Source organism: Fukomys damarensis, unplaced genomic scaffold, assembly GCF_012274545.1.
Source record: "Fukomys damarensis isolate Sample0158 unplaced genomic scaffold, DMR_v1.0_HiC HiC_scaffold_39, whole genome shotgun sequence".
NCBI lineage: Eukaryota > Metazoa > Chordata > Mammalia > Rodentia > Bathyergidae > Fukomys > Fukomys damarensis.
In genome coordinates, this window is record NW_022900951.1 from 17,570,399 (window position 1) to 17,584,300 (window position 13,902).

Genomic DNA, 13,902 nt, shown 5'->3' on the forward strand with positions numbered 1-13,902 from the left:
GTGGTGCTGGGACTACAGGTGCACACCACTACATCCAGGTTGATATATGGGTTTTTAAGAGCCACTTCCTATAAAATGTATGAATTTTTTCAATTATCTCTTCATTGAAAGCAAAAACTATGTTTTCCTAATATTACAATATATGTACTAGAACTTCTTAAATATCATACATAGTGAATTTGAGCCTTAACAAAATAAAATGTATATTACATTTTCAGCTCTCAAAAATCCATTGAATTTCTCTCCTGACTTTTTCCTTTATTATGCTATAAATGTGCCTTGGGAGATTTATCAAAAGACTGTTTTTATAGCATTAAACCAAAACTTAATTTTGGAACTGAATATGGGTCATTTATATTTAAACAAAATGAATACAGAGATAAGTTTTCTAACTCTATTCCAATTGGGAAGGAATAAGATGGTCTGAGACAACCCAACACCGTATTATTCACAACCTGTTCGCCTATTCTGCATGCAGGCATGAGGCTGGTACAGTTTGGTGTGATTGAGATTTCCTATCTGCTATGTGTGTGTTTGATGTAGATCCCCAAAATAAATCACAGCTGGGCAAGACACCTGGGACCTACAGGCAGAAGCACAGCCCTTTGGAAAAGGCAAACTCACTAGGCACCACAGAATCTGCAACCTTCCACATGTGAGGGTGGTGCCAGTCTTGCTTTTGGAAACCAATCTCTATGACACAGAAAAGTGAGAGAGCAATTTCCATTTGGCACATTTAGTGATGTGATCTAAACATTTGGTAAATGTTTACATTTTTAGAATTTATTACAGTAAGGAGACATGCCGCCATAATCTCCCTCCAAATACACCCCTTCAAACACACTCATCCCACCCCTCTTGCCACTCTCTTGAAGCAGTTCTGGAAGTCCTCTTTCGTGAGTGTCTTTGGGGGCACCGTCATGGTTGCTTCGATGTCCCAAATCAATTCAAAATACTTACCTTTCATGGTCATTTTGACTTTAGGGAAGAACCGTAAGTCACACTGTGCTAGATCCAGTGAATAAGGTGAATGAAAACACACCCCGTTGTTTGTTCAAACCCGCTTTTCCATTGGGTGATGCTCGACAGCTGCTTCCACCATAGTTTTGACCACACCTTGTAAAAGAGACTCACAAAAAAGGACTTCCAGAACTGCTTCAGAAAGTGGTGGACAACAGGATAAGGGGAGAATTTTGGGGGGGAGTTAGTGGTAATGTGTCTTTTAAACATTTATTGTATATTTTGATCACTTCTTATATAATTACATCAGATTTTTTTGTTTGTTTGTTTTCCTCTGAAGCAAGTATAAAAGCCATTTAGCCACAGAAATGATGTGGAGGTCTCTGGATACCAGGTAGGTGACACCTTTGTTTTTCAAATAGTATGGTCTTTGATAATCTGACCCTTTACATCTTCATATTGTGAAGTTGTTTGCCTGTTTCTTTTCTGTTTCCTGGCGGTGCTAGCACTGATTAAGTTTACATACAAATTCTCCGAGGAGCAAGCAGAACTTTCATTTTTCTTTGCATGGCTAACATAGCATCTACCCCCTCTTTTTCTTTTCTAATTTCTCAGCTTTGCCTTAAGTGACATATGCTCCCCATAAATGTGATCCTAGGAAGAGGAATGTCAGCCATACTCAATTCCTTGAACTATCTCTAACTTCATAGACTATAATACTGAGCCAGCAATAGTGTTACCCATCACCCATTGTACGTGATAATTCAGACTGTGAAGCCCCCACTTAAGGGTTTGGTTGATTCCTGCACCTTATTTCTCTCCATATTAGAGAGTATGCAGCTGTCAGAAGGTAGGAAAATTAATTTAGTCTAGATTCATATTTTATATTTCCTCAGATATTTATTTGAACTCATAAAAAGTTTATTGACATAATTTAAAAGGTGAAGAACTAAAATGCATTCTAAATATTGACCCAAAAGACTGTGATGAGTAGTATAGAGAACCTTTCATCAAAATCACTGTTATGTACATTGCCATATCCCTGTCCATAAAATCATATCCCTCTTCAAATCACACCCTCCAGGTGGTGAATTCATGGGCTAATTTTCTCTGCAAGGTGCCAAAAATGAAGATAAATTAAACTGAGAAATTCAGCCAACTAGAAGGAAGAGATATAAATGTACAAACAGGCAATTTCTGCTAGAGTTTCAGACATTCAGCAGGTTCATAATCTTCATACAAATATATAAAAATGTTTAGTGAGCTATATTTATTTGAATCCATCCTCTTCCACCTTAATTCTTCACATCAAGCCTGCAAAAGAAAAAGCAAAGAAGCCATCAGTTATTTCTTCACAGCTTTACCAGGGCAAGACTAACAAATTAAATTGCATATATTTATGGTGTACAATGTGATGTTCTGAAATATGCACGCATTGTGAAATGATTAAATTAAGCTAATTAGCATATCCATCTCTTCACATACTTACATTTGTGGTGAAGACATGTAACATCTACTCTGTTAGCAATTTTCAAGTATAACATTATTATTAACTGTAGTTACCATACTGTGAAATAATTCACCAGAACATACCCTCCTAACTGAAATTTTATACCTTCTAAGCAAATATCTCCTCATACCCCCAGCCCCCGGTAACCACTACTCTTTCTGCTTATACGAGTTAGACTCTTCTAGATTTCAAATATAAGTGAGATCAAACAATATTTTTATGGCTGTGTCTGCTTAGTTCACTTAAATCAATGTCTTCCAGGTTCATCATTAATTTGATATTTTTAGAAACATCTAATAAATCAATGATTGGTATAAGTCGAATGGGGTAGAAATCCCATTTTCACTTGGAAACTTCAGCTCTCAATTCCATAAATGTGAAGTGAACTGTGAACAGAAGGTGTGACCATCAACTTCAGCTCTAGTGGTTTGAGTAATTACAAATTAAATGAGGAGGATGGTCTGCCTGTGAACAACAGAATGCAATGCTAAACTTATGAGTTGCAAGATCTTTGGTGCCTGATATAAATTTACATTTGTGACTACCATTCTTCACCCCTCTCTGTATACCATGTAGCTTTGTAGATGGCCTACCATTGCAAGTGAAATATGATTTCTCATGCCCGAATTTGACCACATGACTTTCCCTGGCCTAAAGAATAAAGCAGAAGTGATAGCATGCCCATTCTGAACCTACATCTTATAAATTACATGCTTTTGCTTGATCCCTGCCATTGTACCTCTGCCACTGCTGTAACAGGGATGGGGTATTACCAGGCTAGCCTTCTGTTGCTAGGATGAACGTTAGAAACATGGAGCACAGATGCCCCAGATAAAGTGCCCCAACTAGGCAGAGCCCCGAGGTGACCTGAAGACTTGCAAGAGTCCAGCCAAGATCAGCTAAGCCCCAAACACATGAGCTAGGATTTAAAAAGGCTTTTGTTCTAATCACTGGATTTGGGGCTGGTTTGTCATGCAGTGATAGCTAATGGGCATGGTACCACTTCTTTTCAAAAACTCTTGTAATTCAGGGATTCTCAAGGTGTACAGACACATTTGTTTTCCATTCATCTTTGGTGTCATTCTTGGTGTGTTCTACTTATGTTGATGGTCCAAGTCTATTCTAAGAGAACACTCACATTTTTTCACTACTAATGACTGGAGAAAAAGGAAAACAACTCTGCAGACATGAGTTCTCTCCTTGCTGGGGCAGAGACTATACCTTGGTACTCTTTACTATCCTTGTTTTTCTCTACTTCAAAGGCTGGTGAACCAAATACTCTATTTCTCAGTCTCTTAGAGCTAATGGGGGCCATGGGACTAGGTCAGGCCAGTTAAGCCTGAGAAGTCTACAACACAGCTCTTTCAGGGAGCTTTGCTTTCCTCTATATTTCTTTGGATATCACAATGTCCCTCATGTCACTGAACATTTATAGCCATCGCTGTCATGCAGGTTGCGTTGCACTCATTGTTGAGATAAAATATGAAGAGATTCCAAAAGCTAAGTGACTAACTCAAAGCCTCATAGCTAATAAATGGGAAAGCTGGGATTTGAGCTCAGGTGTCCTGACTCTGGGGCTTTTTCCACTCCTCTCCTGGGAATGGTTGGTATGGTTCTTGAATGAGAGGGCAAAGTAGGAAGGTATATTAATGGTTGCAAAACTAAAATGTTACCAACAGCAGTCAGTATAGCCTCCTGTATTTCTCTAACATTTCACTTCATTTTGTTTTATTTCATTGTAATAGAGACACAACATGAGATCTACACTCTTAAAAAAATTTTCAGTATACACTATTGTTGACTTTATGTACATCATTGTACAGAAGATCTTTAGAACTTATTCATCTTGAGTGAAACTTTATACTCATTAGTTTGTTATTGCCCATTGCCTTCCTCCTTCAACTCCTGAAAACCACCATTCTCCTCTTTGATTCCGTGAGTGACTACTGTAGCTACCTCATAAAAGTGGAATCACGAAAAATTTATTTTCATTTATGTTCTTGGTCTATTTCACTTTGCATAATGTCCTCCAGACTCATCCATGTTGTCACATAGTACAGAATTTCCTTATTTTTCGAGGCTGAATATTATTCCATTGTATAATTACGTCACATTTTCTTTATCCAGTCATCTGTTCATGAATATTTAGGTCATTTGCTATTTTTTTTTAGAAATCATCCCCTTTTGGTCCATACCAGTCACCAAGAACAAGTAAGATACACCTCCTCCCTATGTAGGGTTTCTGGATGAGATGTTTATCTCCAAGCAGCAATTTCATAGTCTCATCCTGGTATACCATGCCAGTAGCATCTCTGACCATTGTCTTCCATACACCTGCATTCTGAGTTCACTGGATCATGTACTCACTGCTTCTACAACATACAAGAACCATCAAGGCTCCTCTTTGCTGGTACCTTTGCTTATAACTTTTGACTGAAATCTTATCTCCCCGTGACTGTCTATGTAACACACTTAATTTAATTATCTGCTTGGAATCGTCATCTCACGCCTCACGTTTCCTGTGATAGCTTTCCTACTACTAGGCCATGAGCCTCTGAAAGGTATGAAGATGTCCTATTTGTTTTGACATCTCATTGCCTATTATGGCACCTGACACATAGCAGGGACCTGAGGACTGATGAGTTGGGTCATGAGGAAGGAGGGCAGGAAAGTCACAAGAGTGAGAGTTACAGTCAAACCTATATCCTTCAATGTGAGGCAGCAGGGCTGAGCAAGGGGCCATAGGTGCAATGAAACAGGAGTGCTGACTTGGCATGCTGTCTCCACTGGGCTGTCAGTCCTGCTCTTTACCCTAGCCTTAGCCCCATCACGGCCAGGGTATGCTCTATTCATTTTAGTACTGCGGCCACTGTGCTGGATGACATATGCCCAGTCTCTCTAGCTAAGTGAGAGGCCCATGACAAGCTGCCTTTGAAGCCAAGACTTTCCTTGGGCTTCTCTGAGTAGCAAAAAAAGGGGTGATGATCCATAGCAAATTGTCACTGAAGTATGTTCTGTGAGGTGTGATTTCTCTCCAAGAGTTGATCAGACTGTGAAGCACTATCTGCAACCCAGAAATGGGTACCATTTTGTGACAGGCTTAATATGGACTCTAATTATATATCTGTCTGAGGTAGATGAAACCATGGCTATTCTGAGAAATACTATATAATGACACTAACCCAGGTGGAACTGGGCTCTTCCCCCTCATCTACTATGCTGTAAATCTCAAGAAAGGCTGCAACACTGGTTCAACAGAGGGGTACTGGGCCACTGATGCTAGTCTATGCTTCACATGGGGGTAGAGAAAGAGCTGGTGGTGACAGCACCAGTTTTGAATACCTACTGTGTGCACTCCATCAGCGACTTTACACAGTTACCTCACTCAGTCTATAAAGTGAACCTGATTCATTCTTCTAGAAGGAGCCAGGCAGGAGGCAGCAGTTGGAACAGAGGAAACATTGCGGTTGTCCTGCAGATCGCCTGTCCCCCTAGGTCCCTTTTGCCCTCCCAGGTTTCAGTAGAATTTCTGAGGGGTCAGTGAGCCTGGGCACAGGAATCTGCTGATCAATACTGTCAGATATTGTCCTTCCTGGAGAACAAAGCCTTGGAGGACCAGGACTCCATCCCTGGTCTCATGTGATTCAGCACATACTGGGAATGGCCTGGATGGGGCCAGGATACGAAAGTTCAGGAGTGCAGAGATCTGGACTCTCCGCTCGGCATCAGGGTTTGAATTTAGAAATGGGAATGATTGGGAAGGATTCCCGAGCTAAAATTACCTAGGCTACAAAGCACATTTGTTTGTCAGGGTGTTGGAATGCATATGTGTTGGGCAGCCTCCAGGGCCACTCTGCCTTGCCACCTAGACAGCAGCTGTCAGCTATTCTCCTGTGTCCTGCCCTTTGGTTGGGGACACTGTAAGAATGATAGAGAAGGTGAGGCAACTTGCTCAAAAGTAACCCGCCAGAAATCCTGCATATCTTTTGTACCCAAATCAGACATAAATAAAAACAAGCCTAACCTCTACTTTACCTTTGGGCGAGGCACACTTTGGCTGGTACAGGGATGATATACCAAATATCTGCCTTGTGTCACCCGAAGTCCAGACTGAGGAACACGTGATGTTTACGCCTTCCCATGGCCCATTTATAGCTGTGTTACTCATAGTCACCATGGCCCCACATACATCAGGTGGGAAATGGAGTCTACTCAACACTTGTCTGCATGTCTGCAGTTAGTTCTTTAACTAGGCATGTGGGGGATGGTGCAACAATTACTTCCTCCTATTGGTGGTAAATCATAGGGCCACAAAACACAGTGACACTCAAAAGTACTCAAGAGATTCTGATTTGCTTTGTTCTGATTTGATTTGCAATGGCTGACCACACACCTGGAGAAAGCTGGTTAAAACTTCAAAATTCCACAGAAGGCATCAGAAGTAAGACCAAAGCCTGGCATTTGTAGAGTTCTCTCAAGTTTATAAAACACATGCAAGCACATTATTCCATGTAATCATCACAATCACACCACGAGGAATGTGGCATAAGCTACAACTAAAGCATACACAGAACATCACGTGGTCAGAGACATGGGAAATGCACAGTTCAGATTTACATTGAGGCAACTCCAAACGCAGAATTCCTCCTTTTTTCCAAACAACCATTCATAATGTCAATGAAATAAAACTGTAATTTAAAAATCAGAAAAGTTATTTTTCTCAATTACAAAACATTCCCCCAAATTGAAATTGCCACATCATGAAGTGTTTAGTGGTTACAGTGAAAACTGAAATGTTTCTGTCAATAATTATTGAAAAACAGAGAAGCCAAAGGAAGCACAAAGAACAGGACATTTGCCTTGGTAAGATTCTATACCTAAAATCTAGGTTACAGTGTTGTGTGCAGGACTGGGAGAATTTCAGTGACCTTAAGGAAGAGGCCGATTTCATATCCAAGTCAAATCTTATTAAAATAAATTCAAAGGGAGCTTTTAAATTTTATTGTATTAAGAATTCATTGTATTGGCTGTCAAATCAGAGTTAGAGGCTGGGGATGAGACCCCAAACATAAATGGCTTGGTGAGATTTTGGTAGAGAAAGGGGTGACATCTAAAACCAGTCACCATTGGTGTCTCAGGATTTGTGGGGATTATCTCGCCATCCATCAGTGGTTCACAGGAACCACTGACTTCATTGGGAAAATATTGACCCAAGACTCCTAACAAAGTAGAGCTCACAAACACCTAGATTAGATACTTTGAAGATATTGATACACAGTGTATTAAATATCGTTATTCTCTTATTTTGTTGTGAACTCTTGTTTTACTTTTTCATAAAATAAAAATCTAATATATATGTGTGTGTATATATATTTAATAAAAACTGAATACCTTTGAAAAAAAATCTAGAGGCAGACAAAGTGGAAAGTTGAGGAGACTGCTGTCTTAATCAAGAGCTTTTTAGATTTGCCAAAGTGAAAACCCTTTTATGTTGTTGTGTATGCCTTAGCATTTGAGGCTTAGAGACATTGATACTGATGTCAGAAATACCCAGAATCCTCTTATAATTGTCTAGCAATGATCTGTGGTTTCTGAAACAACCAAATCATACACACAAAAGTAAAACGATTTGACATGCATATAGTTAACAGAACATATGAAACAAATTCAGGTCTCCCTGCCTTCTTCTTCTAATGCTTACCTGGAAGCCACACTGTCATAGAGATCACCTTAAAATGTATTGACTTTGTTTATACAGTAAAAAATGATCATAATGAGTGGTCTGAAGTCCCAGTATTCAAATAAAAAGTATGGCCTTTGATGTAACTTGGATGTGAAGATATAACTGTAAAACTCTGCAATCTTTCCAAATAATAAAACTATTTCCAAACATGAATGAAGCTAGTGTTTTATATTGCTCCTCATTTAGAAATTAGATTTAATTCAGAAGGGTTGAGTCACTTGTCCAAGGTCACATAGCCAGTTAATGGCTGGCTCTTCTAGGATGAGAAGCCTGTCTGGAGCTCTTTCTCCTACACTGAATTCTTTTTTGAAAGTTTGTATAAAATTAGCATAATAATCTGTACATATTGATAGTACATTACAGGCAGCTTGTGGAAATAACCAATACAAAAACTATATTTGTGGCATATCCAAATTTTGACTTAAATATCTATATACTGTTATAGTGAAAGCTAAAATTTAATTTAAAACATTTCTTGCCTCCTCAGAATCTAGCAGTGTTTTAAAAATACATTTTATAGAGTAAAATGCACAAATCTTAAGTAAACTATTTGAGGAGCTTTGTGTTTTGTTTTTATTTTTCCAGTGCTGGGGTTGAACCCTGGATCACACCCTGTACCACTGAGCTACACCTCCAACATCTTGATGAGTTTTCTTTTTTGTTTTTACTATTTAGAGATGGTTCCCAACTTATGATGGTTTAACTTATGATTTTCAATTTTACAATGGTGCAAAAGCATCTAGTAGAAACTGTACTTTGCATTTTGATTTTGTTCCTGGGCTAGCAATAGGTAGGGTGATCCTCTCTCTTGATGTTGGCCAGTGTCAGTGAGCAGGGGTCCCAGTTAGCCAGACAGTTACCAGCAGTGATACTGAACCTTTTAGAGATTTTAGTGACACTGACCGCTGTGACACTCCTGCCAGAGGTTTGCTACCACTGATCTATAGTGTGCTGCGTTGTTAAGCTATAATGGTCACTAGCTTAGATGCAGAAAAGACAAATTGAACATAGGATATTTTCAAGTTACAATGGGTTTTTTGGGACATAATCCCATTATAAGCAAAGAAGCACTGGTGTATACCCATGGATGGCTGTTATTTTTACATAGCTCTCAAATACCACCATACATGTCAACATATCCTCAAAGTCCTGCTCATTTGTTTGAGAAATACTAGTTCCACGAGATGATGAAACAAATTTCATTTTTAAAAGAAAGGTGAGGAAAGGGAGAGAAAAAGAAGAAACCTTCCAGGATCAGATAAATTAAGAAATACTGAGTTAAGCAAAGATAACCCAATTTCTTAAGTTTTAGGGGCTCTCTGAACTTTAGATATACAAATACATATTGTGCGTGTTGAGTGTGGGCATAATACCATATATTATTTTTACAATTTGCTTTACTACATTTTTACAGTTTACTATTGTTTGCATTATTTTTTATTTTTGTCATTCACCACATGGTAATATTACCATGTCTATGGTATTCCAGCAGGCTGCTGCACCGATGTTTGCCTAGTTGAAATCCTATTATTTGACATTTAGGTTCTTAATCAATTTTGCTATTTTAAATGAACAAATATATTTTTAAGTATAAACATTTTCGTTAGGAAGAATTTCCATCAAGGCATAACTGGGTTGGAAGATATATAAACCCACGAGAACTCATACTTTCTCCATTTATTAATTCCCCATTCTCATAATCTAGGCTAGCGTAGTGTCTGCTATGCTGGGGGTGCTCAATATCCGAGAGAGAACGAGTGCATGTTTGTTGAACAATCTTCCCCACATATCTTTGTGAATTTCCTAAAAGAGCAATTAGTAACTGTTTTCTTGAGGATCCTTTTGATTTCTAGCAAGGCTGCATATTTTCTCATGCTTCTCTACTAATTATACATCCACTTTTGTGAATTGTAAGTTCATTTCCTTGTTAAGGTGTTAGTGTTTCGCTTTCCAATTTGCATTGGTGTTTTGTATAATTATACATTTCAAGCAAAACCATTTTCTTGATAGTTTACTATTGAATGATTGTTATTTTCCAAGTACAGACTTTAAAAACAATTACCAAGGCTTTGGAGGAATGATTTCAATGACCCTTTAAAAAGCTAGCGGTTTGGGGATGTAGCTCAATGCAGAGTACTTGCCTAACATGCACAAGGCCCTAGGTTTGATCCTCAGCACTGCAATGGAAAGGAAGTTTAAGTCAATGCTTTCATTCCTGTGCCACAAAATCATTCAACCACTATTTTAAAGCTAGTTATAGCTAAAACCCACCTTTTCAAGACACTGCCAAAGGATGTTCATTACATCACTTTAAGAGAGTTGGGAGGTCAAAAAAGAAGAATGTTCATGGAAAGATGCATTGGGTATTTGAGATCTCATTTAAGGGCTTCTGTAAATCACTCCTAAAGTTATGGGAGGATTGGGCTGGGGATTTAGCTCAGTGGCACCGCACCTGCCTTGGAAATGCAAGGTCCCGAGTTCAATCCCCAGTACCAAATAAAATAAAATAAAAGTTATGGGAGAATTGTATTTTTTAACCTATAACAAAAAATCAAAGTTGATTACCCATTGGAATTCACTTGGGGAGTGGTATGTGTGTGTTTGAATCCGAAAGCCCAGGCTCCTTTAGAGTTATTACATCATCAGAGTCTGTGGGTTATGAGCCATAGTTTCTAGTTTCCCAAGTAATCAAATGTGCAGCAAGGTTCAGAGCTGCAGGTTTAGAAAGGCTTCTTAGACTTCAGGGACCGAGATGGAGCAGCTCCGCAACCTCTCAGTGGAGCTGTTCATTCTTGGACCGTACTTCTTGGAGAATGAAGGGTCTAGAGCTGTGGATCTCAATTGGAGGGGGGCATTTTGGCTCCCACTCAGGGGGTGGTTGGCAATCTGTGGAAACATTTTGTTTATTGCAACCAGTAAGAGGAGGAGGAGGATGCTGGCTGGCATCAACAGGGGTGCCGCTAACCTTTCTGCAATCACAGAACAGCCCACACAGTAAAGAATTGTTTGGTCAAAATGTCAACAGTGCTGAGGTGGAAAAACCCTTGCCTAGAGACAGCTTTTTCTGGTGAAAAAAAATGCTCCCAAACTTGAGCTAGGACAGAGCCTTTTGCTCTGGTGTAATAAATAAGTAGTTTCTTCTGGGAAGCATTGCCGATAAAACATGAGTGATTTTCTGATCAACCTTAATGAGATTAAGATTCCCTTCCAGAAGATTAGATTTACCTGACTCACTAAATTCACCTTGTAACAGAGTTTAATGATCACTTGTAGCTGTTCTCACAATCTTATCTAATCACATTTTTTCCTATTCCAAGTTTTTGAACTGGATTTCTAAAGCCTCTTTAAGCAACTCTGAAATAAACCTTTGACGTGTGCTTGCAATCAATTGATCAGAGAAGCTGTTTTAACACCCTTTGCCTTTCCAGCTTCTAAGCTGGTTCTCAGGGGGTGGGGTCCAGACTTTATATTTAGCTAATGTTCCCTGTGTGCCTACACTGGGGACATTTCACAGTAAAATTAGCCTGCACATTCCTGCTTTCCTGATTTCTACTTGTGCCATCTCCTGCAAGTTACCTAACCATGTGAGCTCTTGTTTTTCTGATGGATAGGAAAATAATAATGTCAAGCTCATAGGATGGTTGTGAGGATAACATATTAAAGCATTTAGCAGAGTGCCTCCCACATAGTCAATGTGCGCTATTGCTATTATTCCGAGACAAAGACTCACAGAACCTTGTAAATCAACACACCCCTTCCTCCTCCTCTGTCTTCCAAGAAAGATATTTCAGTCTTCATCATATTAGCTTCAAGCTTTTCATGTTGCTGATGGTTGGGGGAGATGTAATTGGGTAGAGAGGAGAATTGAAAGGAGTGAACTGAGTCAAATTTTCAGAGAAAAAAAATGGGCGTGGGGCACAGTGGGAAACTGGACTTCTCAGAAAACGAGGAGAAATTTGGGGTAAAATGTCTCTAGGTCTTCAGGATAAAGGTATTTTTGGGCTGAAAAGCAGAGGTTTTGGGGTAGTTTTACTGTGTGTTTTAATAAATCTTTCTTAGATGAAGATTTGCATCCCTTTTTAAAGTCCCTTTTGGAAATCAACTCAAATTTCTTTTTGGATGTGGCTCTATACTTAATTGTGCTTAAAAGGTCCTAATAGTGGAAATCAGAATGCCTGCCTGTTTGCGTTACATTATACACCAGGAAATATGCTAGGTGCTAAGCATACACAGTAGGCAATTAGACAAGTTATCTTCCTTCATAGAGCTTAACATCTGGAAGGAAAACGAAACAACAACAAAAGTGACGGCGACACACTCCTCCACTGTGATGAATACTTCAATGATGGGACAAACACAGAAGCTTTATCCAGTTGAAGAGGCTATGTAGAAATAGTGTCTAAACTGAGACCTGAGACTGATGAGTAAAAGTTAGCTAGATTATGGGTAGGGGAAGAAAGGTTGGAAAAGAATATTCTGAACATGTGAAAAGGCCCAGAATCACTATGATTTTTCCACGAAGTTGGAGAAGTTCACTGTTGTTAGAGCAAAGAATGTCCTGGGTGGAGAGAAATGCAAGATAAGAAAAGCCTGGTGGCCTGGTGTGTCTCAGTCACTTAGTGCAGGCCCTAAGGGTAATGCGGAGCCATTGAAAGATGTGCAGCAGGGCAGTGACATTATCACTTTTGTGGGTTTTGTTTTGAGGGGACTTAAAAAAGATGCATGGGCTATAGAGCGCTGGGAACTAAAACCAAGTGAGGAAAAACTTTGAGGAGTTAAGTGCACAGATCCCTTTGGCAGCTGTAGGCCATGAATGTCTCAGTTGCTCAGTGAGGTCACCTCTGTGATAGCAACAAGAAGGGTGCAGGAATGGCTTGCAAACTTTGTTTTAAAGTAAAGAGAGGAGTCAACTTATGGGTAACTCAGCACTTGTCCAAAGGATCCTGCTTGAGGACTGAGAAGAGGCCTTTCTTCATTAACAAAGGCCCCAAGGGCGCCTTTCATTTCCAGATTTCAAACCTCTGTGGAGGGCTGAGGAAAATTCCCACAGGCACAGGAATATTACTTGAAGCAGTAAATACAAGACAACTCAGAAGTGACCAGATTCTTGGGCATGTACTGGGAACTCATACTGAGTTCTCACCTGTCACTTTGAAGTATTTTGTGGACTGGAAAGAATTTGACCCTAAATAAAATAGAAATGGACAGCCTCTTGGATCCCATGGCTTAATTTACTGAACAGGGGAAATAAGCCTTGTGAGAGAGACAGATCCACTCCTAATGATTTAACCACTAATAATGCCCTGCTATAAATGGAACTCAGGAAAGACAGTAGCTTGTCAGAGGGCAAAGGAGCTGGCCCCATTAGACAAAATAGGTCAGGCGGGGAGAAAGTTGTTGAATTTCTGAATAGTTAAGTTGATCAGAGATGACAGGCCTTGTCGTTTTTGAACTGATTGAAAAAGGATAGAAAATATACAAGAGGTTTCTTTCTTCTCATTGCCCTTCTTAGAAGATGGCTGTTTCAAAGAAGATCCTGAAAAGAACTGATAATATTTATCACAGTTATGAGTTTTAAGTTTTGTGTGTAGGTAAGCCTGGTGGTATGTGTTTGTGTATATGTTCAGAAACATAAGATTTTTTCCAGAAAAAAACTTCTGTGCTTCTTTTAGGGAGTTCCTGGGACTGA

The 13,902-nt window shown here is 39.4% G+C and overlaps 1 protein-coding gene across 2 annotated transcripts in view; it reads right to left on the minus strand.

Moving 5' to 3' along the window:
* Positions 1-1,855: 1,855 nt before the first annotated feature.
* The window catches only part of Smpx (small muscle protein X-linked), a 127,256-nt gene continuing 115,209 nt past the window's right edge, over positions 1,856-13,902 (minus strand). For both annotated transcript variants that reach the window (XR_004515794.1, XR_004515795.1), the window contains one exon: positions 1,856-2,274. The gene's annotated coding sequence lies outside the window, so the exon portion shown is untranslated. The remainder of the gene's footprint in view (positions 2,275-13,902) is intronic.